This window comes from Canis lupus, chromosome 17, assembly GCF_003254725.2.
Source record: "Canis lupus dingo isolate Sandy chromosome 17, ASM325472v2, whole genome shotgun sequence".
NCBI lineage: Eukaryota > Metazoa > Chordata > Mammalia > Carnivora > Canidae > Canis > Canis lupus.
Window position 1 is genome coordinate 32,307,189 of NC_064259.1, and position 27,548 is coordinate 32,334,736.

The window sequence follows — 27,548 nt, forward strand, 5'->3', positions numbered from 1 at the left end:
AATAGAACTCCATGCAATCCAGCAATTCTACTATTGAGTATTTAACCAAAGAAAATGAAAACACCAATTCGAAGAGATACATGCACCCCTATGTTTATTGCAACATTATTTACAATAGCTAAGATATACAAGCAACCTGTTCATTGATAGATGAATAGACAATTGAATATGTGGTGGTATATATTGAATATAAAGTGGTATATGTATACAATGAAATATTACTCAGCCATAAAAAATAATGAAATCTTGCTATTTGCAATATGGGTGGAACTAGAGATTATTCTGCTAAGTAAGTCAGACACAGAAAGACAAATACCATATGATTTTGCTTATATGTAGAGTCTTAGCAACAAAACAAACCAAACAGAAACAGAAACAGAAACAGACTTGTAGATACAGAGAACAAACTGGTGGTTACCAGAGTGCAGAGGGGAGGGGGGGTGAAATGGGGGAGTGAAAGAGTGAATTTATAAAAGGGGGAATGTCAGTTGCAAATATGACTCTTTCCTTTTGCTAATACACAAAAATCATCTTATGTCTGCTTTTCTACCCACAGGTCCTCTGCTTGGGTCAGTCTCAGCAAAAGCATGTATCTTCAAAAATAAATAATCACAGTTGTCAGTAAATCTCCCATGCTCAAAATTTACAGCCTATAATTCAATGTCAATATGAATAACATCCTAAGTCACCAATAATAAAGTTATAGTCATTCTCCTTCCTTCCTGCTAAAATGTCTCCAAGACTAATTTAGAGGCAAACTAAGATCTCTTGAGTGTCTATTTTAAGGTAGGCATTTTGCAAAGAGTTTTACACATACCACCCTATTTAGCTGGAATAGGTATTAATATATCTAATTTACAGATAAGGAAATGAATGCTCAGAGAACTTGAGTAACAAAATTGCACAGTAAGATCTGAAGCCCAGAATTCTCATTTCTCCTGCCAACAAACCAACCAACCAACCAGTAGATAAACAAAACAGGGTAAAGATGGTGTGGAGGTATTGGGGAGATATATATATATATATCTCACTCATATATATATGTGTATAGATAGATATAGATATAGATATCTCACCCCTCCTTTCTCCCACTCTTTCCTATTTGTTCTCTACATCTCCTAACACTAAAGCAGTAGGTTTAGGTATTCTTAGTAAATCTTCAAATGAGTATGGATCATATGAGTTGGGAGACAATAAAAGTTCATGTCACCCTCCCAAGAAATCTCATAGATACTGGTCTATTTACAGATACACTCCCTGCCTGACCCAGTAGGAAAAATGAAATCAAGGTCTGGACTTTTTGTACCTTCAAGGCATCCACAAGTTCACTGAAGTTCACAACAAACATCCAGAAATAATGCTAAATTACTGAAAGAACTCTTTAAATGTCAAAAATCAGGCAGCCAGGGTGGCTCAGCAGTTTAGCATCTGCCTTCAGCTCAGGGCGTGATCCTGGAGACCGGGGAACCAGTCCCACATCGGGCTCCCTGCATGGAGCCTGCTTCTTCCTCTGCCTGTGTCTCTGCCTCTCTCTCTCTCTCTCTCTCTCTATGTCTATCATGAATAAATAATAAATAAAATCTTAAAATTTTTTTAAATAAATAAATGCCAAAAATCATACAGACAATGAAAGGGAAGTCACTTCAGGTTCAGGTGATCAGGAAAACTTAAAAGAAAGAATGGAATGAATAAATAGAATTTAATAGAATTTCAATACAGAAAAGGCTTAGGCTACTCTGGGATGTGTGTGTGCGTGTGTGTGTGTGTGTGTGTGTGTGTATAAATAATTTTGCACAAGGGAGACTAGATCACAGCAAGGGAGACATTAATTTGGCTATGAATTAGGCTTATAAAGGGAGAAAACTGGCAAAGAAACCATTTAGAAGCTATTATCCAAATCCAGTCTTGCTGAGGATAAGATGTACCAAGGTGGTGGTAGAAAGAGAAAGGACCCTCAGCTTCCTAGCCTGACTCACACACAGGATCTACAAGAACCCCATCATTCCACATTGTGGTCATAAGGCAGTTTCAACTGCTTTGTGAATAATAACCAAAGATGACATAAGTTTAAGGAGGTACTTAAAAAAAAAAAAGGAGGTACCTTGTTTTTTGGAGTTGGTGCACTGAAACATAGACTAGCCGTTCAAAAAGAACCATCCTTATCCTTGAAAAAGAAGCCCCTTGCACTGTCATCTTTCTTATTTACCAAATCTAGCTTCATCAGGATGAGGGAGAAAGGTAATTCCAGAGCAATAAATCTTCCATGGAAAGCACTCTACCTCTGGCTGCTTGATAATGAATTTAATCAGTCGGGAGAACAGCCCTGTCATTACGGATTAATCACCAAAGGCTCTGTTTTGGTAAGTTAATTGATGCTGTGTTTGCAGCTGATGGTGGTCACAAGACACACTTGATATTCTAAAGAAATTTAGAGATCGAAGGAGTGCTCAATCAGTTCATTAGCAACCACAAAACACAGCAAACAGACACAAAAATGGAGTTGTAGAATAGCAAATAGCAAATACTCAGACATCTATACCTTTGGCTTTGATGAATTCAAGGCAGAAGTCAGTCAAAATTGGGTAATATTTCTCTTCTTGTTGGTTTGTTTTGTTTCTTTTTCAACCCAATGGGAATGATAAGACAATGGAGTCTGAAGCAGGGATTTTTCTAACAAATTTACAATAAACCCATTTTGTAAAGTGCAGCTCATTTTTAAGATACATTTTAATTGGGTAGTTTTAGAAGATTTTTTATCTGTTCTATTTTCAACATGATGTCAAATACTGTTCAGCCTTATTAAACTTGCATGTATAACATATGACTCTAGATCATTACCACAGAATTAAATGAAATTGATTCTGAGTTTTCTAGCCAATTATTCTCTTAAAAGGTATTATAGATTTTAAATAGGGTGAGAACCATCCCTCCAGACACCAAAGCAACTGAAAATTTCAGCAAATGTATGAACCCAGGTGTTTAGGTTTGTAGGTTGACTTCTTCAGCAAGGTATTTAGAACTCTGAATAAAGAGGCAGACTTTCCAACTTAAAGGTTTCCCCTGAGTACATTTTTTCCAACATCATTATCATGCTATTTTTAAGTTTCACTAATTGCTACACAAATTTGTGATTTAACTGTTAACCTAGCCTTCTAGTATTTCTTGGCAACCTCAAGTGTGTGACAGTGAACAATGTTAAACACCCTAATGAATTATTTCTTATATAATCTGACCTAAGCCAATTTACTTCTTAATATTTTGGAAAAGATTCATGGTCACCTGAAATTAGAGGTAAATGGTAGCTATGGTCTCTTCTACAATTTCACTATCAAGTGGGCTTTTCCATGAAAGCTAATCTTAAGCTAAATTCTGCTAAACTTTAAGTTACCAGTCACAAGCAGGCACAAAGATGGGCATTGTAAACCCGGGGAAGTCCCCCATTCTGTTGACACTCTGATATGTGCCTCGTAAGAAATGCTCATGCTGAGGCAGATGGAACCATCTGGCACAGCAGGACCAGGTAACCATATAGGCAAGTTGGGAGGCACATCCCTCTAGATAATGGGACAATTGATACTCTTTTCTTCTTTTTTTTTTTTCATTAGAGAGAGACAGAGACAGAGACAGAGACAGAGACAGAGACTTGGGGCTCAATCTCACAACCTAAGACCATGACCTGAGCTGAAATCAAGAGTCAGACACTCAACCGACTGAGCCACCTGGGCACCTCAGGACCAATGATACTCTTACCAAGAGAATTATTTGAAAGGTATTGGGCAACTGGGCTTGTGGCTTCTACACATGCTTGAGATAAGCATAGTGGAGCCCATAAAAACTCTCCGGTCAACCATATTCTGAACAATTATTTCTGATCTTCTATCTCATAATTACCAAACTCTATTATGGTATAATAGACAAAATTCTAAGATGACCTCTGATGGCTCACAACCAGGTCTATTCCCATTGCCTTCCACGTAAGAAGTACTTGCTTCTAACCAATAGAAAATGGCAAAGGTGATGGGATGCCACTCCTAAAACTAAGTTACATGATATGGCAAAGATGAAGGGAGTAAGCAGATGTATTAAATCCCTAATAATTTGACTTAGAGTTAATCAAAGAGAATTTTTCCTGGGTGGATCTGACCTAATCAGGTAAACTTTTTAAAGGGGGTCCAGGCCTTCACTGAAGAAGATACTCCAAGAAATTCTCCTGCTAGCCTTGAATAAGCGAGCCACCATGAAGTCTATGGGTGCAAGGAAAAGAATTCTGCCAACAACCACATGAGCTCTGAAGAATACCCCCAAGCACCAAATAAGACCCCAGCCTTGGCCAACACCTCGTACTGCAGTCTTGTGAGACCCTGAGCAGAAGGCCCAGTTAAACTCTGCAAGGCCTTCTAACCCATGGAAACTGTGAGATAAAAAATGCATGTTGTTATAAACCACTATGTTGCTGGCAATTTGTTATGCAGCAATAGAAGACAGGTACATGTGGGTTACGAGAAAGAGATTGGAAGTGCTTTCTTTAAGCACCGCTGCTGGGATGGGTGCTTTTCAGATGCTAAGAGCCCCAGAACAGGGATCAAAAAGAATCAATACACACACACATCACACTGTTTATTCGTGGGTGTGTTTCAGTAAATGTCCACACAGACAAAAAAAATGTTCTGTCCCACATATTTGAGCTTTGGGCTCTAGGTATTACATTACAGAGTAAGAGCTGAAGTATACACAAATAGTGTTTAGTCCTCTCCCTGCCTCTCTACTTCTACTACCCTCTCCCTATTATAGCATCCCGGAAATTTTCAGTGACTTCCTCAAGGCCATTCAGGTGAAGACTAAGACTAAAGCTTCACATCTTGGAAGTCTCAGCCATTTGAAAGATTTGTTACTCCACAGAGCTATAACCCTTCTCGTTGCCTTATACTTCACAACCTAAACTCACCTTCAACTCCTAGGCCTTGTAGAAATTAATCCTTTACCCCTTGATAACCATTCAGTCCCTCACTGAATATTTATTAAGCACCTACTATATGGCAGATATTGGTCCAGGATCTGCAGTTAAATAATGAATAAAACATACAAGGGGCGCCTGGATGGCTCAGTGGTTGAGCGTCTGCCTTTGGCCTGGGTCATGATCCTGGGGTCCCGGGATCAAGTCCCACAAGCCTGCTTCTCCATCTGCCTGTGTCTCTGCCTCTCTCTGTGTGTCTCTCATGAATAAGTAAATCAAATAAAATAAAAAATACAAGCGGCACCTGGATGGCTCAGTCGGTTAAGTGTCTGCCTTCAGCTCAGGTCATGATCTCAGGGTCCTGGGATCAAGCCCCACATCGGGCTCCCCACTTAGTGAGGAATCTGCTTCTCCCACTTCCTCTGCCCCTCCCCGTTTGTGCCTTCTCTCTCTCTCTCTCTCAAATAAATAAAATATTTAAAAAATTTCAAAAGTCCCTGTCCTCATTGAACTTAAATTCTGATGAATAGGAAACAACAATAAATAAAATAATCAAAATATGTAGAATATTTGATGTGGGTTAAGTGCTAAAGGGAAAAGGAGCGTAGGGAAACACAAAGGAGCCATGATTTCCTAGAGTCTCAGGGAAGACCTTCTGGAGAAAGTGACAGTTGAATAATGGCCTAAAGGAAGGAAGGAAGCACCAGACACCAGGAGACCAAGTTTGGGGAGCTTTCATTCTGAATGAGGCAGGAATCCTGGAGAGGGGTTTGAGCAGATGAGCATCTAGGAAAAACAACATCCTTTCTTGGGAGTTTTAAGTTGGAACCAAGTCAGAGTGGAAGTGGCCTCTACTCATCCTGTGGCACGGAAGCAAAGGCCCCGTTTGCAGAGAAAGAGGAATGAGCTAGATCTGTGGAGAAAAGCTGAGGTCAGAGGCTGGGAGAGTGCTCGGCCTGGTGCCCCATTCATGCTCCTATTCTTCTTAGATCCTTCTGTCCCAGCGCACTCTCTGCCTTCTTTGAAATGGCCTTGCCTCTCACTTTACTAAGGCACGGCTCAAATGTCACCTCCTCAGACAGGCTTTCCCTGACCACATTTTCTAAAATAGCAGTCTCTCATGCTCTATCCCCCCATCCTGCTTTGCCTTCACAGCATTTCTCTCCACTTGACATCACATCATTTGCTTATTCAGTTGTTTACTCTTTGTCTCCCAGGCCAGAATGTACACTCCTGGGCAGGCTCTCTGTCCACCTTTTCCACTGCACATCCTCCAGTTTCTAGAATAATGTCTGGGTCATAAGCCATGCTGTTTTAATACTTTGACAGAATAAATGAACAAATGCAAATGTTTAAATCCCCCATTGCTCTTTCTTCCAGTATCAGTGGTTCCTCTACTCAGATGACTTGCAGAAACACGAATGGCTTGACCTTCTGTCCAGAATTTCTGATTCAGGTTTGAGGTCCCAGGTGCTGGTGCTGCTGTTCCACAGGCTACCTTCAATAACTATTCTTCTCTATCTAGTTAGCTTCTGCATCTGTCAAGAAGTTGTAGTGAACAGAGATAAAAACTTAATTCTTTTTTTTTAATCTAGTGAAGTTCTCAGGCTAAATTTATTTTTTATAAGATTTTATTTATTTATTTGTGAGAGACACACACAGAGAGAGTGGCAGAGACATAGGCAGAGGGAGAAGCAGGCTCCCTGCAGGGAGCCTGATGTGGGACTCGATCCTGGGTCTCCAGGATTACGTCCTGAGCCAAAGGGAGATGTTCAACCACTGAGCCACCCAGGCGTCCTTCAGTCTAAATTTAACGTAAAATGCATACCTACTGTAAAAACTTAATAGCTCGCTCAATATGTTGCCAGCATGGAACTATTAAGAAAGAGCTCTGGTAGATCTAATACAGTTTGAGGTGTGAAGATTAATAAAGCATTTCACATCTGGTTTATGCAACTTGATAGCACACACCAGCACTTTGTGGCACTATAATTGTGTTATAATGTCCACAATGAGCATTATACAAAATTGCAAATTAATACTTTTAACTTGGTTAGCACTTTGCAATTTGCAAAGCACTCTTTGTTGCTTCATCTCAATAGCAGTATTCAGAAGTCAGCCAGACAATTATTCTATTTTTTTTAAGATTTTATTTTTTTATTCATGAGAGACACACAAATAGAGGCAGAGACAGGCAGAAGGAGAAGCAGGCTCCCTGCAAGGAACCTGATGCAGGACTTGATCCCAGGACCCCGGGATCATGACCTGAGCCGAAGGCAGGCGGTCAACTACTGAACCACCCAGGTGCCCCCAGACAATTATTCTTGTACTTATTTTCCTTATAACAAAACTGGGGTCAAGGGCTCCTGCCTCCCAGCCATGCTGATAGGCAGTAGGAGTTAAATTCAGTTATGTGTCAAGGTGCCATAAAATTCTTTGCCTCCAAAGAATGTTACAAAACACCCCAGAAAAAGAATGAATCAATCATAAGAATTTCTATGAAATGCCACAAATGTAGGTATTAATGTGTGACGGGTATGTGACTTACTCAATTTTTTCATGAGACTCTCTAGTCTCACAAGGAAAAAAAAGTTTCATGAGAAAAAAAAATATCTGTGTCATCTTTCTTTTTTTATTTAAGCCAAGGGCTCTAAGACAGATGTTTAGATAATTCTTTGATTTGTTGGTCAAAGTTTGACTTAACATCACAAATTATTCCACACAAGTGGGTTCCACCAGCTGCACTTGAAACATGCTTCATCGTTCTAATAAAGCAAAATAAAGTAACTTGGCAAGTGATGAGTGCCTTAATTACTTTATTGCTACACTTATTAGGATTTCAATGATTATACCTAATAGAATTTCCTGAGTAATGAGGGTCCACATGGATCTAAGTGGGCTTTTCACAACTTCAGGAAAGCAGAAATTACTTACTAATCTGGCTACAGCCAAATTTGGCCTTCCTACTAAAATAAGGGTTACCAGGTGTCCTACTTCTTTAGGGAATGTGCTACTTTTCAACAAATCACCCTGCATATCTGACCCAAAGTAGGGCAGTAAAAATGTCTCTTTTTCTGTGACATGCCAGATTCTTCCCCTCCCTCAGCTTTGACTCACTGAGTTTCCACACTTTTCAGCATCTGAGTTTGAAATTTTTCCCAGAATGAAAAAACCCAGAATCTATGGGCTCAACGAACCTCTATGCTTCCTATAAGAGAATGTGACCACAGAGAGAAAATTTTCCACCAAGCAGGCTAGCCAAGCTCATCAGTTTGTATATACATGTCAGCAACCTCTGTGGTTGCTCCCGACTTCAGAATCAGGGCTTGGCTGTCCTCTGCAACACCACTAGCCCTGCCTGAAATGTTTTATTGCATGGCTATCACTTCCTTCAGGAAGCCTTCCCAACTATCACATCTTCTACCCCCCCAACCCCCATATCACATACCCAGCTGGAACTAACCTTTCCATTCCTCTTTCTTTCCATAACATTTTTTTTATACTTCTCTTCAAGTGATTATAACAAGCTGCCTAGAACCATAGAGGCTCCAATGTGATAAACTTCATGGCTGCTACTTGTTGCATATATCCATGAATTTGTAAACCTCAATCTTTATTTCTACAACAGACTTCTCCCTCTTTGGTTTGTCAAAATTCTATTCATTTTGCAAAATTCTCTACTGTGTGCCATTCCTCCTGTCGCCATACAGCAAGTCTAACCTTCCTCCACAATTTCAAACACTCACGCATCCCTCTCTTGAAGCACTTAATACTATACTACAATTACTTCTTTTTTTAAGTTTCAGTATAGTTGACACACTAATTGTAATTATTTCTTTATACCCCTATCTTCACTAGACTGTGAATTCATCAAGATAGGCTAAACCCAGCAGCCTTCCACAGACCCTAGCACATTGCAGGCACTCAGTAGAGACTTGACAGAGGAAGTTCCCCTAACCAATCTCTACTTAATGATGAGCTGATGATGACCTTGATGATAAGCTTAATGCTCTCCATGATACATTAAACACCTGGACCAGGACACCCGGGTTGCTCAGTGGTTAAGTGCCTGCCTTCGGCCCAGGGAGTGATCCTGGAGCCCCGGGATCGAGTCCCACATCGGGCTCCCTACATGGAGCCTGTTTCTCTCTCTCTGCCTATGTCTCTGCCTCTTTCTCTCTGTCTTTCATGAAAAAATAAATAAAATCTTAAAAAAAATAAACAACTGGACCTCGTATATTATCCTCAGGTGCCTGATGGCAGACCCACACCAACACCAGGGGTCCATTTGTTTATTCCCAACATGTTATGCCACTTTTGTTGTTGTCATTACATAATTTGATCAAATATTATATGAACTAATGCAATAGGATTATTTTAAAAGACAGTTAATCCTATGCCAATCAAGTAGAATGCTTTATAAATACTCAACTAATACTACCTCTTTAAAAAATGTCTAATTTTATGTGAGAAAGACAATTGTGAGAGATTGGGAAAAATATGGATGAACTCTGTAATTAAATTGCCTTGCAACTAACTATCTCTAAAGAAACTGAAATCATACATTATGGGTGTGGTTTAAACAAATAAGAAAACAAAGATTTACTACTGCTAGAACCTTACTTACAGAAATATTTTAGTTATTCTATAAAAATATTAGTGAATGAAGGTACATTTAGTTTTGGTTAAAATGAAATATATATTTATTCTAAATCAATTTAAAATTCCAGGGACGCCTGGGTGGCTCAGCGGTTGAGCATCTGCCTTTGGCTCAGGGTGTGATCCTGGAGTCCCAGGATCAAGTCCCACATCGGGCTCCCTGCATGGAGCCTGCTTCTCCCTCTGCCTGTGTCTCTGCCTCTCTCTCTGTGTCTCTAATGAATAAATAAATAAAATCTTTAAAAAATAATTTAAAATTCCTGCTGATTAACTACCAGGTATAAAATTAGAAGGATTCTATTGCAATTATTTTATGTCCAACTTGATGGATTCATCTGAATACTGGATAAATACTATACTTGCTTAGGTATTATCTAATGCACAGTCTATTGTCTTATGGTGATAAGCATTTTGACATATCAGTATGAGATATTGTGATTGGCAAATTAGAGGTACCCAATGGTTGAATAATTAATGAATTAATGGACCTGTTGATTCTTACTTTGATTTTGTGTTTTTAAATGTGTCCTCCTTTGACACATTCTCTTACTTAAAAAATGTAGTTGACATATCACACAGGGGTAAAGGTAGGAAGAAATGTATTTTTTTAAGATTTTATTTATTTATTCATGAGAAACACACAGAGAGAGAAAGAGAGAGAAATAAAGGCAGAGACATAGGCAGAGGGAGAAACAGGCTCCATGTAGGGAGCCTGACACTGGACTCGATCCCGCATCCCCAAACATCAGGCCCTGGGCTGAAGGCAGCACCAAACCGATGAGCCACCCAGGCTGCCCAAGAAATAAGTTTTTCATGAACTGGCTAAAGTATTCAAACATCAGATAGGTTTTTCCACATCTTTACAAAGCTAATTGAAACCAGCTGCGTAGCCAATCTACCTAAGAGGAGTTGATTGTTCCTTTTTGGTTGTTTCTGACTTTCACTGCTATCTGCATAAAGGGGCACCACAGAATTTAAGGCTATATTTTCATAATGTAACTAGTTATGCTGATTATGTTGAACTTTACTGTAGTCAGCAGGATATTAATTTAGAGTTAAAAATCAGTTCAGATTGATGGGCCATTAACTAAGGGAATCTCTCACATTAATTAATCAATTTGGCCAAATTGATATATAGAAGAAATTAGAGTACAGATGAAAGCATAATCCTGGTAAGCATCTCAGATTGACCCCTGGAAATTGTGACTGGAAACTATATGATCCTTTTTCAAATACAGTCACTGTGAAAACTGTTTCCTCTTAGGCCAGATAAATAAATGTTCATGCTATCGACGAGTGGAGCTACTAGGAAATCATCATAACTTGTTTAGGGATTGCTGTTATGGACAATGATTAAGATACTACATTTGAGAGTGTAATTAAATGCATGAAAGTGATTAAAACGGGAATTGCTACAAATATAGCAGACATTTGGAAATGTTTATGTATCATGCTAATGTGTGTGTGTCCCGAGTAAATATAAGATATGTATTTGTTGTTGCAAGTTGTGTTCTTCCTGTAGAAGAACACATCTTCATAGAAGATGACATTTATCTCAGCAGTACCACAATTCTCACTCCACAGTATGCAGAAAATGACTGATAATAGAGAAAATACTGAAAAACACCTCTTTCAATACTGACTTTAAGTTTCTAGACCACAAGTCTAGAAGATTTAGATTTAAGATTTAGATTTAAGATTAAGAAGATTTATTTAAGATTTAAATTTTAAGCTCATTTATTGGTGAGAGTGGGCAAAGCAAAATCACCCTACACATCTAAGCAACACTAGGTAATATTGTGAATAGTTCATGTTCCTTGGTAACTACTTTTGTTAAACCCATTGCTTTTGTGACACCTTTTGTTAAATGTTTTACTTTTCTAAATATCTTGTTTTGCTCAGAGGTGTGGGCTAAATCAAATGATAGCCTAAAATGAATTATGTGTATATATATTTATGTGTGTATGTATTTATTTATATTTATTATATATGTATATTTACACACACCCTCTTACCTCTTTATGGTTTAGTAATCAGAATTCCTTATCCCCAATCAGCTGGTTGAATGCCCTATGTACTAAGAGAGTGATCTGAACACCCAATTCATAACCCCTTTGGTGACAATCTTAAACCATGAATTCACAATATTTCCCATTTATTTATTTTTATTTATTTTATTTATTTTATTTCCCGTTTATAATGTCACCTAAGCTTCCAGGATTTTCTTCCCCTGATAGATACAATGGACATTTTAAAATATTCACCATGAAGCATTAGTTTGAGAAAATGAAGTTGTTACAATATGGATGGGACTAAATAGGGTCACAAAATTCTGTCAGTTACCAAAAATCACAAATCTACTACTTAGACTACTCTTATGTCTCACCTAAAACAACTTATTGCCCCACACCATCCAACTGAAGCAACAGCCCCAATCGCCTCAGTGTTACTCTTTTCCTGACCCCCCCTGTCAGTCTGTGGGTCTTATAACCAGGAGTAGGGAAGCAAAGAAGTTTAAATTATAAGAAATTGTTTTCACATACATTTTTATTATGAAACTTTAAAAACCTGGGAAATATGGAAAAGCATAGTGAAGAAAATTACTGTTATTATAAGGCAGTCTCCCCAAAAATTACCACAACCAATAACCTGGTTACTTTCTTCCCATTTATACACACACACACACACACACGCACACAATTTGGAATTTTACCAGTTAATAACATGTCATGAACATTTTCTCATCATTCAAAACTCCTCAAAATCATGCTTTTCAATGGCTAAATGATATTCCATTATATGGATACAGCATAATTTATGGTTGGGCAATAGTAACAGAAGCATTTTTCTGGAAGATCTGGATTATACTGCTTCATCACAGTAGTAAAGGAATTATTCATAGAAAGTTTAATATTTTCTGATGTTGTTTAAGTGACAGATTCAGCTGCCTTTCCCTGTTTTCTTAATTAGTGTTCCTTAAGTGGAAGACTCTGTTTATCTTGCAACTATCTCTTGGCTTAGAATCATATAATTATTCACTGCTTTTTTTTTTCAAAGTTTTCAATTGTGAACAAGGTGTTATCTTAAATGGTGCTGACTCCTCAACTACAAAACTTTAGCAATTTCTCACATACTTCCTGCTAATTATTCTAAATAGTTACAGGAGCATAATTATGATCCCAGTGGTCCTCCAAATGTGATCTCTGGACCAGAAATATCAGAGTTACCTGAGAGTTTGCTAGAATGGCAAGTCTTAGGCACGATTCCAGACCTACTAAATCATAAACTCTGGGGATTAGATTTAGCAATCGGTGTTTTAACAAACCTCCAGGTGATCTTGATGCTTGCTCAAGCATTATCTTATACATAGACCATGCTGTTGAGGTAAGCCGTTTTCACACAAGCATAAATCCACCAAGGCATGCATCAATTCTTTTAACAGTCTGATGCATAACATTCATCCAAGCAACATTTTAATATCACTAGTCTGCATTTATCTTGACCTGAATACTTTGGTGTGATCTTTCCAAATGAGCTGCTTAAAAAAAAAATAAGAAGTAAATTTCTTTAAAGATCTCTAACCAATTTAATGGAGGTTTTATCATATCCTAGCATTCCCATCCCCAGGTGGGAAACTGCCTGAAGGGGCAAGTAGTAAATACGGAAGCTACCAAATCATTCTTGGTGCACTCATCTTGAGGCAGGTCTAGAATGCTGTGAAGCTGTATCTAGACAAATTATTGACAGGACAGTTCATTGTACAGAAACTGGTTTTATTTCCTTTTGATTTTTTTCTAACATGAAAAATGTAGCTCCTAAAGAATGCTCTTCTACTGTTCTTTCCTGCCAAGTGTTCTTTTCTCCTATAAAATATATGTATATGTGTTATAATGTATTTTAAAATATATATAAGTAACTCCATTGTAGGGGAAAGGTTTCTTTGAGGACAAGTAGTTTATTATTCAGAATGAGAAGGTGATGTTGGTATGACTTTAAGGGATTTGTATAAATAGAAAGATGCATCCTTTCGAAAAAGTATAGAACTAGAAATACTTTCTGGAAACTCTGATCTCTTATTTAAGAAAATCCAATTGTTTGGGCTAATGGTAAACCCGGAGCTTACAGCCTTATTTCTCTCCCCCCATTCAATGTGGGGGTAGTCATACAGCCAGGAGGGATTTGACACTAACCATAAACACTCCTCCTGTAAATCTCCCAAGATTAATGAGAGCCTTATGTCTTTCATGCTTTCTTTGAGTTTTTACTTCAAAGTCTTCTGGGACTGGAAGAGCCATTCCGCAATCATCCTGCCTTCACACTGTAGAACTCCACACCTTTAGAATTACCGAACCCTAGAAGAAATTTAGGGGGCACTGAAACCACTTGTCAGCTGATACAATGAAGTCAGGTAGACATAGAGGTTTACCCACACCACACAGTGACGAAGAGCCAGGGCTCCTCATATTCAAGCAGAGCCCCTAGTCTCAAGACACTATTCTCCATCGCTACCAATATCATCCTAGTGACTAAATATTGTTACTACTGGGATATTTTTACACAGAGCTAAACTAAGTTATCCATGACCAAGTTCAACATCATTTCTTCTTCTTCAGTCCTCGAATGGAGACAGCAAAATGCTTGTAAATCCATATACCTAAAGATTTTTTGTCATAGAATTTCAGATCAGAAGAAATCTCAAGAGGCCACCTTACCTACCCCTTGCACCTGGACATTACTGAATGGAGAACAGCACAGCTAGAAACCTCTCTGTTGCTAAAGATTTCCAGAAAGGAGAAATGCCCTGGTAAATTCAGGACATGTAAGTGTGTAGGCTTATGTACTGATGAAAGTGAACAAAATGAAATCACTCTGCATCTAAGTAACACTATGTGGTATCATGTGTCTCTTGATATAACAAGCTGGCATCAATTGTTGTAGATAAGTGCTAATTGCTGAAGAGCTACCAAATTTGCTCTGTTCTTTTATTAAAATATCTTTGAAACTTCCAAGACTTTGCAAGATTTTACCTACTCTGTCTATCCTGTCTACCTTCTTCACAGCCACTCTTGCTTGTTTGCAATGAAATGCTGATGATCAAAGTATTCAAGGAAAAGGCAGGAGAGTGGATAAGAGGACAGGGAAACATCGTGGTTATGATTTATGGAGCAAAGCAGGGCTTCTGGCATTAATGTTAACAAATATTGAGGCAGATTATACTATTCACCTCTGGCTTCACTTATTCTTACCCTACATGAAGTCAAATACTCATTTGTACCTTGTGAGAACCCTAATGTTCATAGTGTACTAGTAATGCATACATTTTTGGTGACATTAGTCAATAGACAAAATGGGGCAGAGAAATAAATTGTCATAGCAGTACCAGTACTGACTGAATTTTAGTGTCCTTTCATTTTTAACCCAGATATATAAAAACATTCACATTTTTAAAAATAACACTTAAACTGTCTAATCTTTTATATTTGGTAACTCTTTACAGAATCATAAAATGTCAAGAACAAAGTAGTAATATCTAAAACACACAAGTTAGCATCCTTTCAATTCTTTCTGAAAATTCAAAAAATGGGATGATTAGAACATACTTCTACCCTCATAGATCTGTATTATTTAGTTAGTTAAAAATCCCAACAACCATCCAAGAATATTCTATTATACTTTAGGGTCATTTCTCAGAGCATGTACATTAAGAAACTTAGCAATCTTTGCTCGTGATCACTTTATCTGGCATTATAATATAATAAAATCTCACAAATAAAATTTACCAGGCACTAAAAGATCAGAGGAGGGATTTCTATTCTCAAAATGTTTATCTGTGCTCTTTTAATTCAATGGTTTTTCAGTCCATAAAAACAATCTACTCCTATTTGCAGTAAAATATTATTACACTCTTATTTCCATTGTGAAATCTTAATTCCACAAATACATATTCCAATTTATGTAAATCCTTTCCAGTTCCGTAGAAACCCTTATGAGGATACTCCCAGCAAAAACAATTGGGGAAAAACTTTTTAAGGTAAAGGGGTAAAAATTTGGAATATTCTCCATGTTCTTTGATTTGTCAAAATTCACCTTGTAACACAATTGAATACCACAGCTGGAAAAATTAGTCATTTTATTTATATAATAGGCTCTGTCATTAGACAAAGAATGAATGTCATCCAAGTGGGTTAAATCACTGATAGTCATCGTCTGAGTCACTCAATCAACCAGAAAGTTGAAAAGTTCAGTCTTCATACTTAGGCATATTGCCCTTGGCATAGCAGTGGTCTCCTTTGGATATTGTGAGGACTGGAAACACAGCTAGGTTACTCTAACCAGTGGTTCTAAACCAGTGACCATCTCCTTTTGTCCTCTAGGTGACACATGGCCATGTCTAGAGACATGTTTAGTTGTCACAATTTGGGGCATGCCACTGGCATGTAGGGAGTAGGGCCAAGGAGTGCTGCTAAACATCCCAAATGCACAAGACAACTCCCTTAACAAAGGATTATCTGGGCTAAAATGTCAAGAGTGCTCAGGTTTGAGAAAGCCTGCCCTACACACAGAAAAGAATCTGTACACCTGATGCCATTGCATCATGCACAAATCCCTACATTCTAGGGGGTTGTGGTTGGGGGAGGACAGCCATTCCAGGAAGAATCATTTGTTCCACTTTGGGATTTCTGACCTCTAAACTAATAAGATGTTTGCTCCTATAATGTAGATTTATCAGGGCAGTGAAATGTAACTATTATATTTAAAACATGATGTATGTTCCTTCTGGTTTTTGTACGTGTGTGATTTTCTACAATAGAGATCATTGGGACAAAGCAAATGACACTTAGTTTTATCATCAAGTTTCTGCTGCACTCCTTGCTAAGATCATGCAGAGCCTGTAGTAGATTTCAGAATATTTATGGATTTGGAGCGGGAGGGAAGTTCTTAAACTGATGTCTGCTCTCCCTTTCTAGAGAACCATGATTGCATTTTCCCTCTTTTTCTAATATGTCTAGGGTACCTGCTGCCATAGCAACCACTGATCTAGCACAACAACATGTTTCTTCCTCCTCCTTCTTTTAGAAAAATTAGTTTCCATTCCTGCCAAGAAGGAACATATTAATCTACCCATTATGCTCGCTTAGGGAAGTTGAAGGCCATAGAAGTTGTCACTTATGCAAAGATTACAGAAAGTTAATTGTTAGTATCTTTTGTGTCAAAAACCCTACCCCAGAGAGGAAAATGGGACAAAGAAGTAAAAGACTCTGGGGCTAAGGAGGTAAGATCTCTCCTTTCCCACAAAGTTTCCCAGCAAGGTGTGAACCCTCAAACTCCCTGGTACAATATTATGTCTGTCTACTAGATATAGTTTTAAAAGATCACTGGTGCCCAGAAAACAGTGACTAAGTACACAATACTTTTTAAGACAAGAATTAACCTTAAAAGTTCATCTACATACCCCTGAGGGAAGGGCAAAAATAAAAACTAACCAAAAAAAATCCTTCGAAGTGACTGATATACAGAGCAGGAAAACCTTATTGAAGAAACCAAAAATCAACTGTCCAATTCTTGATAAAACAAAAAGTCCTGCAGGAGTCTGACTGGCTAAATTCTTTCTAGTATTAGGTAATTAGATCTTAAATCTGATCCAGCCTTGCTATTCTGACTTCAGAATGCCTCTAAACATACCTATCTAGAACTGTGTCCAGGCCTGTTGTATGACAATGGTCTATGCTAACCTGGATTTTTATGAATGACACTCCAATCTGTGAAGGACAGATTCTTCCCAATTTCTCAAGACAAATCCACTGGCTGTTCCATCTCTGGGGTTCCACATGCATGCCTAACCCCTGATGGGAAATGCCACCAATCCCGGCCAGAGCATTTGAGCCAGAGGAAGAAGGATCAAAGGTTGACCTCAGACTCCCTCAAATTTCAGACCTATTTACTGTTTTAAGAGAAGAAAGGCAGTGGAGGGAAGACAAATAAAGGCAGAACTGAAGGATTTTCAATATTCAGAAATGTCTGCTTATTATCAGAACGATGAGAACTCAAAATTAAGGCACTGGGAAAGAAAAGATTCAAAAGGGGGAAATAAAACTGTCACTTCCTCAAAGGCTTTTACAGAAGTGGATCCTGGCTTATACAGAATTAAACCAAAAAAGACCTGCTATAAATGAGAACAGATGAAGGAACATTCATGTTTACTAATAGTACATATGGAGAATGAACACACACCACCTTTCAAATAGGGCCTTAGAACCGTCCATATCATCCTGTAAACTCAGCACATTTCCTATTGTTTTCCACAACAAAGACCTGGCTCTGCATTTCCTTTCAACTTCATGGAAATGGGCAAGGGTTTAAACGGAAGAAAGATATTACTTCCCGAAACCTTGGATGTTTTGCTGGAAACAGTCTTCAAGGAATGAATCTTTGTTACAATAACAAAAACAAAATGTTTTTAAAACAATTGGTTGCTAAGAGAAAATGTGAGAAATGTGTCATTGGGAGCAAATACGCATTCTATGGCAGTAAGACCACTGTTCTGCTTTAGATCTTCCCTTCAGACAGAAAGCATTTGTTAATAAGTAGGCAGCGAACTGAGAGGTTATCACCTTTCCTCCAGATGTCAGGTATCAATTCATCAATCTCCAAGGTTACACGAACTATGAATGGTCTACAAACCATTTGTTGGCCTACTTTCAATTCTGTTGTCAGTAATAATAATACCACCATTCTATTCCAGTAATCTTTTTTTAAGATATATTTATTTATTTGAGAGAGAGTGTGTGCAAGCAGAGAGGCCAAGGGAGAGGGAGAGAATCTCAAGCAGACTCCCTGTTGAGCATGGAGCCTGACAGGGAACTCGATCTCTGGACCCTGAGATCATGACCTGAGCAGAAATCAAGAGCCAGTCACAACCAATGGAGCCATCCAGGCACCCCTCTATTCCAGTAATCTAATACAAATTAAAGATCATTAGAAAACAATGGCAGTGGGATCCCTGGGTGGCGCAGCGGTTTGGGGCCTGCCTTTGGCCCAGGGCGCTATCCTGGAGACCGGGATCGGATCCCACATCGGGCTCCCGGTGCGTGGAGCCTGCTTCTCCCTCTGTCTGTGTCTCTGCCTCTCTCTCTCTCTCTCTCTCTCTGTGTGTGTGTGTGTGTGACTATCATAAATAAATAAAAATTAAAAAAAAAAAGAAAGAAAACAATGGCAGAAATTTGAAACAAACAGAAGACTGCCTAAAAGGATAAAAGGCAATGCAAAATTGACTACACAGCCTGGAGAAAGGAGTTGATAATGAAAATTGTGGTGAGAAGTTCCTCATTGACTCATTAAATTTTTCTAGAACCTGATGTTCCATTAAAAAAGAAGTTATTGGTGTAAATGAACTTTTTATCTTTGTCAGGCAGGATCCTTTAGCGACCATCATCTTTAGAAACTAAGTAAAACACATGGATATATATAAAAGAAACAAGCCAGGTGGCTCAGTGGTTGAGTGTCTGTCTTTGGCTCCAGGCATGATCCTGGGGTCCTGGAATCAAGTCCTGCATTAGGCTCCCTGTAGGGAGCCTGCTTGTCCCTCTGCCTATGTCTCTGCCTCTCTCTGTGTGTCTCTCATGAATAAATACATAAAATCTTTAAAAAAGAAAGAAAGGAAGAAAGAAACAAGCCAGAGAAACTATAGGTTGCTGTGTCGACAGCATGATGATGACCATGATGACAACTTAACTCTCTAGGTCACTCCTCCATCAAGTCTATAGGGACCTACCTCTCAGGGAGGAGCGGGCAAAGTGTGCTTTGTCAGTCTCCATACATTTTGACAGGTTCTAGGCAGAAAGACCAGGATTTAAATCTGCAATTCCTATGGCCCTGCAAAAGTAATATCCTTTGTTTCCTTAACTGAAAAGGGTGATGGGCGTCCCTCAGCACTTCATGTAGGTGCTGGATCAGCAAGTTTCATTCAACTGAAAAAAACAGAAGTGCTGTTTTATGGATTTTTTAAAAAAAAAAAACCAAACACATAATGTTTAAAGCAATTTCTGATAGACTGCAAGTGTCTAATAATGTGTCTGATTCCATTCTTTCCCTTTCTCTCTTTCTGAGGTACAGTCTAGTGTTTGGTATTAGTGGTGTAAACATGTCAATAGCTAACGTGCTCATATGAAGGTCGACTTAGTTTATGGCCACTGGTCCAGTTTTCTCAGCTGATAAAATGAGAATTGTAGCCAATAAAGTTCAATATCAGTTCCAACAAGGATTAATTGGCTTGTCTTATTCCAAAGTCAAAGGCCATCTTAACCAAGTTCTCTATCACTTAAAATGAAGACAAGGGAAGAGACTGGCTACAAATCTGCTTTCGCTGGTGGAAAGTCAATGCAAGGGGCATTGTCCACCTATCCTGGCCATGAGCACCATCTGTGCACTCAAAAGTTTTCATATTGTCATTATTATATATCTGGATACATTTGCTGGGCCTGACCATTCCAGATAAATCTTCTCAATACTGGCTGCACATGGGACTCACGCAGTTTCATAAACATGTCCATGCTCAGGCTCTGCCCTGAGAAAAGTGGAGCAAAGCATTCTGAAATGGAAAGGATTCTTACCAAGATGACCACCCTGAGAATCAATAGAAATAGAGATCATGGGTCAAAGGAAAATATTCTTTCTCCTCTGGGAATCACCAGCATTTGCACAGATCTCTATGGCTGGCTACATGACCTAGAGCACTTTCTTAAAGTGGGACACAGTGTGCTCTGAATCCAGACCTGACACTGAATTTATCATGGTTGGGTAGCTGCTGCTATGGCCCACGAGACACTGAACTTACACATTAGACAGCTGAGCCAACGGATGCCTCAACAGCCAAAGAAATAACAGGATGGGGAGACCCTCTGTGCATCTGACACGGGTGTCAGCTTAGCAGAACAGCATTTTTCCCCTGCAGCCTTTGAAAGAAGGTAATTTAGCAATACCTATAGCCTTTTAGCTCCTAAAATACAGAGCCATAGTTTCTCTTCCAGCTTATTTTCAACCCAAACCAGATTCCAGGTTCAACAGGAACAAAAAGCATGCCTTGGTGCCTCTTTGCTACTCCTGATCTGCTTTTTCAATTCCTCCAACTGAACTGGGCTCCAGTCTGGCTGGCTTTCCAGAAAAGTCTATCAGCACTATCTACAGAGTGGTCTTCTGAGCTATGTTGCTAACAAATATATAGTATCTAGATCCTTTCCTGTTGCTGATAACTGGTAGTATGTTGGTTTTTCTTCTGTATGTTGTTAAATTTAAAATAACATAGAAAATTATAATATCAGTACAAGTTCATTGTAAAATATATAAATAAACAGTAAGAAAATGTCCATTTTGATGCCACAAAAGGTTAACAACTGTTAGCACAATTTCCAAACACTTTTCCCATGTATATCTTCTTTTTGGACCTTTACAAAAATGCAATCATAAAAATGCTCAATATTGTATAACCTTCCTTTTTCATGAAATAAAATATATGAACACCTATTTGTCAATAATTACTCATTTAGAATATTATAACTCATGGCTGTATAGTTTCTCCTTGTAACTTACATAAGCACCTCAACGGCGACATTTAGTTGTTTTGAATATTCTGCTGTTAAAAACTATGCTCCGGTGATACTCATAAGCTCTTCAACTGCTACTATGCCATCATGAGTGGCTGAGGGCCTAGGAAGAAGCAACAGATTCTGATGTTTACAGAGTCTGTCACTGTGGCTAATCAAGAAATAGGCCACTATGCATTATCATCATAGCTAATGCCTTGAAAGAAGAAAGCATTGCTGTTCACTGAAAGGAGAGTTTGTGTGTGTGTGTGTGTGTGTGTGTATATAATTTTTTTTAAGATTTTTTAAAAATTTATTTATGATAGAGAGAGGCAGAGACACAGGCAGAGGGATAAGCAGGCTCCATGCCAGGAGCCCAATGCAGGACTTGATCCTGGGACTCCAGGATCATGCCCTGGGCCAAAGGCAGGCGCTAAACCACCGAGCCACCCAGAGATCCCCTATATATTAGATATATATAATTTCCTATTAGTTGGGGAAAGAAAATGGGTGAGGAGAGCCAATCTTAAGTTCTTGCCCTGTTACCATTTAAAATTTGTTTTATTTTTCAAATCATGGTCAGTGCTTTATCACTGAAGTTATTAATTTGTTCTGGGCTTTTTTTTTTTTTTTTTTTCAAATTGTAACACATATCTATCATGTGAGTAGGTTTGGGTGATGGGGAAATGTGTTCAGGTGGGTCCTGTTTTTGCTGCAGCCACATATGGTACAGGCCTAGAGCTTGGAGATCCCCCCCCCTTTTTTTTTTTTTTGGCGATCCCTTTTTATTGTGATATTAAGAGTGGGACAACAATAAAGTCCACCATAATGCAAAAAAATATATATGATATATGATAGACATATTTGGCAAAAGACTTTAAAAACTGACTTTTAAAAATGAAATGAGGAATGTGGAGGTACAAATAGCCCAGAGCCTCAATCAGGAAACCATCTCTCAGAGATTCATCAGGTGCGATTAGCTGCTGTTTAGAAAGTCCACTTCTATTTGCTAACATTTCCCTGGTTATAAAAAAAGAAAGGAGAAGTAATGTAGCTGAGGTATGACTTCATTTCCTTTGCCTGGGTTAGACAAGAACTGCAGAAGGTTCTCCATGAGCTTGAGCTTCTCAACAGGAAACCTAGAAGGTAGGCTGTGGCTAACAAGACACTATGGGGAAACCAAAGGTGAGATTGGCTAACATGACTTTTGTGAGGCCCACCCTCACCTTCCCTTCCTCACATCCCCAACCTGGCGATCAGGGCCATCTGGGGAACCATGTCAGCAGGACCACATACCAGAATGGTTGTGGTCATGGGGACTTTGCTCCACATTGGGGCTACTCTAGCATAATTTCTGCAGAACACTTAGAGAAAAAGTCAGTTGAGGGAATTTTACTCAGGTCCAGAATGGCCCAGTCTCTAGAGGTCTGGATCCAAAAAAATAGAGACTTGCATTTTTTTTTTTCTCTGACTCTCACCAGAATGAAAAACTATCTAAATGTTCCCTAGGGGGCCTTAAACTGTTATGTTTCCCAAAATGTTATTCTGTGGGAAACACTAATATTCAATAAATAGCCCCTCTCTCTTTTACTCAGAACACATGAAAAAATAAAATCCCTGATGAAGCACTGGATGCTATTTTAAGTTGCCCAAACTGACAAAATATAGATCATCACTTTTCTAAATTCTGGAGCCAATTAACAACCTCTTTCACTAGTCGCTACATTAAATTCCATTTCACAAATAGGTATATTAAGTTTAAGGAGAACAGACTTAGGAGGCTGAAGGCAGCTCCTAGAAGGGAAAGATGAGGGTGGATAATTGAGGGGAAGACTCATCCAGCAGAGAAAAAAAAGAAAAGCAATCAGACGGGGCTATCTGAGAATTCTCCAAGGAAACTAGAAGCTGTGCCAGTCAAAATGTCCCTAGCAACATAGCACAATCATTTGAAATCAAACCATACATTCACTGGATTCTTCTTTTTCCAATCTTTTGTCTTCTCTTGGCCTCTGGGTAAAGGTCATTTGTAAAACTTTCTCGTGGGTCAGATGGGGAGGAGAGGGGAGAAGGAGAGGAAGGCAGGGAGGGAGGAAATTAGAGGGTGTCCCTGCTGGGGCGCAGCAGTCACTGAATTGCCTACCCCAGGGCTAGAATGAAGTGGGAGGGCCAGCCTGCCAGGGGAGAGAAAGGTGCCAGTTCCTTTGCAAGTAGGGGACAGTGGAGGGCTCTTTTCAGAACACTGGGAGAGATTTTGGTGGTGATGTCAGAAATGGAGCATCTGCCTTCTAAGGACCTTGCCAACTGGCGTGGGGGCCAGAGTCTAGAGTGCCAATTCCCTTTGTAATAAGGAAAGCAGGAAATGGGCAGAGAGCATTAAACACAGTGGGAAAATCCACCTTTGAAGGACAGGAGAGGGGAAAGAAAGGGACCCCCATGGAGTCTTGGTATCCTCAGGTAGGAAGGATAACATCCGTGTTTTATATTTGAATTGTGTTTTACAGTTTACACAACACAGAGACCCTCATGTTGAAACCTCACAGTGGTCCATGAGGCAGGCAGGATTATCACTATTTTCCAGATGAAGAAATTACCACCCAGAAATAAGTAATACACTGACTTGTAAGTCTTCTTATAGGTCAGATGTTCTAATGTTCTTTCTACTATGTTTACCTCAGTAGCTTCTCTGGGGGCAGGCCTGCACTGAATGAGTAGAAGGAGGGCTTTGCAAACAGTAATGAATTCTTCAATTACTTAATATACCTATTTGCAATGTTATTAGGCCAGTTCATACCCAGAAACAGTCTTACCACAGGTAGAAGGAACAAAGACACAAACTCTGAGTTTAGAAGGAAAATAAGATATCTCCCCAAACATAATTCATCCACTGACCTCCAAGAGACCTCCCTTTGACCTCCAAATCAGTGTCACCCAAAAAGGACAGATCTTGACCTCTCCTACCTTCTTTTCTTTTTTCTTTTTTTTGGACATCTCCTACCTTCTAAGTCATCTTACTAGGCTGCCTCCCAACCACACCTTCCATGTATTGCCAGCCCTCTTTATAATGCTACAGCTAAGTGATAATTCTGTAACAGCAGGAAATAAATGGGAATACGGTATCAAATCTGAGGATCTTGTTTGGATCTTGTCATGTGTTCAAATAGCTGTTTCAAAAAAAGACTCATTTCATTGGGTTGAGGATTCTCATTTAACTTCCTACTGCTCTAGAGTACAGAGTTTACTGTTGAAGAAGGCCCTTGTTGAACATCTGGGTTTGGGCAGCTTTTGCCACTTTGCAGTGAAGAGAAACAATATAGCATCACCAACAGGCTGCCAGACAAGGATAGACAACCAAGTCTCAAGCCTGATTCAGTCTCCATCTCCTAGTGACATGTTAGAAAATCCTCACAGTAGCTACCTTTGAGGACCTCTTACATGCCATGTGCTTTACATATGGTATCTTGCATGTAACATGCAAAGTAGATCTGTACCCCATCATGCAGATGAGAAACTGAAGCTCAATGAAGTTAGGTAACTTAATTATCTCAACCAATCAGCACATAGGGAAGCCATCCTTCCCTGCATCTAGAACTGTAAAACTTTCAACTTTCTCCATGACATCAGAAAATCGTTTTTCCCTCATCTACTTTATAAACTTCAAAGATGATGGACAGTACCTTTTGAAAGTTGCTTAAAACACACACACACACACACACACACACACAGATTCTTTCTTTATTTATTTAGAGACAGCAAAGGGAGGGGAAGAAGAAGAGGGAAAGAGGATCCGAAGCAGACTCCACACAAACTGTGGAGCCCAATGTGGGGCTCAATTTCATAACCCTGAGATTAAGACGTGAGCTGAAATCAAGAGGCAGATGCTTAACTTAATGAGCCACCCAGGTGTCCCAGATGTTGTTTTTAAGATTTTTTTTTATAAGTATGACAATCCATACATTGATCAGTGAAGGTTTATGCAGTGATTCCACAAATGTTTGTTAAGTGCCTGTGTGTGCCAGCCTTGGGGTCCCAGCCAAGAATAAAACTGACAACTGAATGTTGCCCTTAAAATAAGTTTGTATTCACAGAGTCCTATCCACCTATCCACCTGTTCTTTGGCTTTCTTCCCCTACATGGTGAACCTATTGCTTAGCCCTCAGGCTCAATTCCACATGCGGTCCTATAGTCTGAGAGGAGAGGCCACATTCCCACCTAATGAAGAGTCACACTTTTATACAGTTTACTCATCACTCCAAAAGCTGTAAGCCAAATATAGCTAATGACAAGTAATTCCATTTATCCCTCATCTACACTTCTTAATGAAATTTAGCAATAAAAAGTCTTAAAAATCCTGGTCTTAATTGTATGCAATGCATATAACTGTAGTTAATATGGCATTTCAGGTTGAAATTCTTACAAATTTGAATATAATCACAATATAAGATGTCCAATTTTGATATTTTCTGCTTGTATTTTTATTTGCTATTTATTTACGTAGTATTTTCTAAATGAGTGGGAAATGTCAGAGAGGGAGACAGAACATAAGAGACTCTTAACTCTGGGAAACAAACTAGGGGTGGTGGAAGGGGAGGTGGGCGGGGGGTGGGGTGACTGGGTGATGGGCACTGAGGGGATGAGCACTGGGTGTTATTCTATATGTTGGCAAATTGAACACCAATAAAAAATAAATTTATTTTTAGTATTTTCTGTGTTTAAATATACATTTCAAACTGTAGAGTCAAGAACCTTCTGGTACCCTGGCTTTGAAGTAGCTTGCCCTCCATTCCAGTGTCCTTTTCTTTATTCTAGTGCATGCACAGCCATCCTTTAGGAACTGCTTCAAATCCATGATCTGAAACTCTAAAATTCTTCTTCCTACCTCAATTTCCTTTCTGGCTATTCTTTACATGTCTTTTTTATTGACTTCAACCAGTTGCCAAGCCCTATACATTCTTAGTTCACAATATCTCTAAATGTCATTGCATCTCACCAAGGCATATTCCTTCTTTCTGTTCTGTCTTCCTTTGATGTTAAAGTTTTTTCTCCAATTCTAATCCAACTACCTAACAAACCTATACTAAAGTTCCATTAGAGTAACAGTCATAGAAAAATAAACCTAATCTTAAGCTTCTGCTCAAAATTGCTCAGCCACTTGCCCTCTGAATATCAAAAAATTACCTTGGCATTCAAGTTAGAGAAGTTGAGCCTGACTAACTTCTTCAGTGGTATCTTCCAAACACCATTTGTTTTCAGGATCCTATACTTTACTATACTTTAGACAAACTATATTAGTATCATTCTTTAAAAATGCTGCAAGTTTTCCTGCCTTTATGCCTTTGCTTATGCTATTTTCTGCATCCTGGACTCCTTTGTCCAAACTGGATTGTTAGAATGTTACCTACATCTTTCAAGGTCTAAATCTCCATATTAATTGTTTCCCTTCTATGATATTTTTATTAAGATTCTTTGTATTGCAGATATTCATATACAATTCTTCTCCCATAGGAAATTTATCTTTGTATTCATTGTAATGCCTAATAAAACTCTTTGCATATTATAAAAACTCAGTTTTGAATGAATGGACTGGCAAAAAAAATACTTTTTGAGTTTTTAATATGCATTTCTTTGTATATTAAATGAAAAATATTCCCTAAAACCAATTCTCTTCACAATTAGTGTAAAGTTGTACTAACTGAATTTTATTTCCATATTTATGAAGAACTATCTGTATCTATTTCTATATAATGACAAAACAATTTGTGTGTGTGGTTGTAGAGCTGTTTAATTCATTAAAATGAGTGAAAAATTTTCATCTCTGCTGAGTTTATGAGTCACGTCTAAATACAGAAGTCAGTGCTCACTGAAATATCATATTCAGTCAGGTACCAAAAATTCAAGTGTCAATTGTCCCATATCTGGATTTCTAGCTTTAAGTGTACAATTCTAGGCATTTATTGATTAAAACATAGGTACTAAATATAACTTCAAACTTCAAACCAACTTCTGTCATGACCCAGATTGGTATTCATTTTTACTTTAGTTATGGTTGCCATGTTTCCAGTGCTAAAGAAAAATTATCTTCACCACATCACTCTGCAGTGCTTCCATCTTACCTTTCCCACCAGAGGAAAGTGGGGGGGCGGGGGGGAGTTTATAGGTACTATTCTAGAGTCATCCTTCAGCTACTCACCTTGACTATACTTCCTCACTCACTCTTTCAACTCTGGCTCAGTATATCTCTCTCTCAGGTTAAAGCCTTTGCTGTTAGCTACTGGCACAATTGCACCATTTGATTTTTATTTGTAACTTATTGCTCCAAATCACAGTTCACAAAATTTAAGCCATGAACTTCTCCCCCA

General features: G+C 38.7%; 1 protein-coding gene and 1 long non-coding RNA gene across 22 annotated transcripts in view; one reads left to right on the top strand and one right to left on the bottom strand.

The window, feature by feature from the left end:
* SLC8A1 (solute carrier family 8 member A1) overlaps window positions 1–27,548 on the bottom strand; it is a 376,683-nt gene that overhangs the window by 245,734 nt on the left and 103,401 nt on the right. The window lies entirely within an intron of this gene.
* On the top strand, window positions 502–4,440 carry LOC125752793 (uncharacterized). 2 transcript variants are annotated; one of them, XR_007403116.1, is made up of 4 exons: window positions 502–786; window positions 2,216–2,360; window positions 3,612–3,769; window positions 4,168–4,440. It is a non-coding gene; the product is annotated as an uncharacterized LOC125752793 (long non-coding RNA). The 2 variants fall into 2 exon arrangements; XR_007403115.1 differs by having other exon boundaries at window positions 502–2,360.